Source organism: Stegostoma tigrinum, chromosome 40, assembly GCF_030684315.1.
Source record: "Stegostoma tigrinum isolate sSteTig4 chromosome 40, sSteTig4.hap1, whole genome shotgun sequence".
In the NCBI taxonomy this organism is placed as follows: domain Eukaryota; kingdom Metazoa; phylum Chordata; class Chondrichthyes; order Orectolobiformes; family Stegostomatidae; genus Stegostoma; species Stegostoma tigrinum.
Genome location: NC_081393.1, coordinates 19,674,886 through 19,678,356, shown reverse-complemented (window position 1 = coordinate 19,678,356; position 3,471 = coordinate 19,674,886).

The following is a 3,471-nucleotide window of genomic DNA, read 5'->3' as shown; positions in this document are numbered from 1 at the left end:
TTTCCAGCCTAAACATTGTAAAGGAGCTACCCACTTATGGACAAGCCCTGTGCGTACACAGCATCTATTCAGATGGGGAGGAATATGATGGGCACTTAAATATTTTGAAGGGCGCATTCGTAAGATCGAGATATGATTTTCAACTCATTTATTATCAGTACCAATGTGCCACAGCAAAAGAAACAGCAACAACCTCCTCAGAAGACAGAGGGAAAACAATCCAAAGGCTTGTGATTTCAAATAAACCCGTCAGACTGTAGCCTGATATAATCTGACTTCTGGCCATGACAATTAAACAACGAGTGATACATTTGGAGAGACAACAGTTCTCCTGAATTGTCAGTAAGGTGACTGGCACCGAGCAAAAAATTAAAGGGATTATAAAACATCATTTTCCGGAGAGTGTATAGGTTTGCCTCAGTGCTGAGGTACCAAATGTGACATTTTTCTCTTGCAAGAGAGATGTTAAAAGAAAATGTGCTGAGGTATTAAAATGGTTTCAACATTGCTTAGCTTCTGTGCTGGAGGAAGGAATTGCTATTTGATGAAATCAAATTGGAAGTCAATAGGATGAGAGAACACATGAGGAATTGGTTTCCATATCACACTGTTTGGTGGCTCCTTTGAGAATTGTGTGGATTTGTTTTTGGTCTTTGCACTTTTTGTTTTCCTCCTGAAAATAAAAATAGAGTTAATTGTTCTTTACACGGGGAATTGAGCAACCATAACTTCAGTCATTTCAAACTCGTCTTTACATTCATTGTAAATAATTGAGGTCCCAGAGGCAATCCCTGTGGCACATCACTTGTCACATCTCGCCAATCTCCTGTCCATGCCAATGAGCTTTTGTTTTCCTCAACAAACTTTGATGTTGCACCTTGTCAAATGTCTTTTGCAAATCTCAGTGCAGGAAATCCACAAGTTTTCCTTTGTCCACTGCACATGTGAATACACAAAAGAACTTTAATCATTGGTTAAAATTGACATCCCTTTTGCAAAATCATGTTGACTCAGCCTTGACTGCCTCCTGGAATATAGAACACCTCTCAAGGCACATTGGTAAGTTGCCCCCTCCCTGATGTACTGCAATCTCTGTCCTTTCATAAACTCTGGGTTGAAACCACTCAAGCTGAGAATATGTGTTTATATTAAGTCGATACAGTGTGGGCCTGGAGGGACACAGCAGGTCAGCAGCATCAGAGGAGGAGGACAGTCGACGTGTCAGCCCGAGATCCTTCATCAAGAGTTTGTCTTGGACCTTTGAGGAGAGCCTACCCAATGCAATGACAACACACCAATGCAAGGGGGATCAACGGAGATTTGCCACAAAATATGTTTATTTTTAAAATGTATTTCTGCTGAATATGAAAATACTTTAGTATGTAAATGTATATAATATCGCATGTTCCAATCTAAAGCCAATAACATTTTCAAAAAAGTTAGAAAATGTGAGATTTGTGCAACTATTGTGGTCTGGCATAGAATTTCTGGGCCATTTATTCTGAATTCCAAATGGATCCATTGACAAAAATGATCTGAACTTTCCCCTCCAATGTAAAGATGATATGCTTTGAATGGAAACATTTTGGACAGAGACAATTACTCATCTCGATCTTCTATCTGTTATGAACTGTCACATGCAACATTTCACCCCGCAGCATAGATACTAAATCCCACAGCAATCATCAAACATTCTGCTTTCTTAATGAACACAATTGCCTTGTTAATTGTAATCATTACAAGTATCAGCAAATTTAATGGTTCATTTGTTGCAGCTCAATTATTTTAATGTTTACTTCACAATATAATGTGATGAATTCTCCAACGGGCAGGATGTCTACCTAGCATTGTATTATACTTCGTCAGTTCATGAAGTTGTTATGGATCCTAATCCATACTTGTTTATCATTGTTTTGAATTGATTTTTTAACTTCATTTTAATTCCCTGAAACGTTTCCTTTAGATACATTCCAAGATATAGTCCACATTTAGCATCTGTACCAGCAAAAACATGAACCACAGACTGACAGAAGTTCATTCCACATTTAATAAACACAAGAACAAACAATATTCTGTTGCCTACCATCCCGTTGACCAAAATGTTGAGCTCAAAAAACAGCACAAAAGCTGATAACTTGGTTATTATTGGATTGACCTTTGCGGGGATTTACTATACACAAACTAGCCACTGTGTCTCGTACACTGCAGCAGTGACTGCACTTCAGAAAGATTTCATTGGCTATAAAATGCTCTGGGAAGTTCTCTGGTCAGAGAAGATGCTGGGAAAATGTATATTTATTCTCTTCTGTGCATTACATTCCAGACTCCCAGGCTACACCTGAAACTAATTCCGGTCCAAAACTTCATTGTCTGGATACAACAAATGTTGTGTTCTCATAGGTACCTTCACGCTAAGTTCCTGTCCTACACTCAATGCAAAACATTTGTCCTTCATTACGAACCTCTTCATAACCTAATCGTGACCATGACATCTCACCCTACATTGCAGCCTACAATTAAATCTCTTGAATCTGGTGACTTCTGTCTGCTCTTTGCACTGGTGGCAGAACCCTATGATATTATAGTTACCTGCTGTGGAACATCCTCCCGACTTCTTATTTTAATACTTCACCCTTTCCTTTTCAAAGCCTCTGCAAAATCTATCATGCCTCAATCATGCTTGCTGTCATCTCCATTAACTTGCTGCTTACCCCTCCATGTCTTCTCCCTGTTTCACAAAGCGCCTTGACAGGTTTATGATGCTAAAAGAGATGCACAACAGCAACTGGTTACAGCACCCAAAAGTTAGACCTAAATTGTCCCCTAAGTCTCAAGTCTGGCTGTTTGGAACCACACATCTACCGATTGCCATCTTGACACAGCCCAGAAAATAATACAAAATCACTTTTTGTCTGTACAAACAAAGGTCTAATTCTTTGTTGAGGCCTTACAATGCAAGATTTGCTTGTAGATTTTAAGGAAATATGTTAAAAATAGTTGCCTATAAACTGCAACAAACAGGCTTTTAAAACATATACGGAACCATAAGATGTCGGAAAGCAAGTCCGAGGGCCTGCTTTCTTCAAAACAAAATCTAGCTGCTGCCAGATATAATTGACAGCATCAATCCACTCAGCCATCCTGATTTCTGACATGCACCTCTCCTTTCTTATCACAACAGGTCTCTTTTTCAAGGACACCAATCCCTCCCCATCCCAAACCTGCCGAGAATAAAATGATGAAAAATTTAATCTAATTTGTACAGTTTCCAGTGTATATACAGATCTTGCAAGGAGCTACATCTCACCTCAGTACCGGTGGCAGCTCAGTCAAAATGCATGACTTACCAATAAATCAATGATATCAATATGACACTTTGCAGGAACAATGTGCAGTAAACTGACTCACAGATCAAAGTCACGGGTAATTACCAGTGCTAAGTCCCAAACATTGACCTTGTTTAGGGATCTG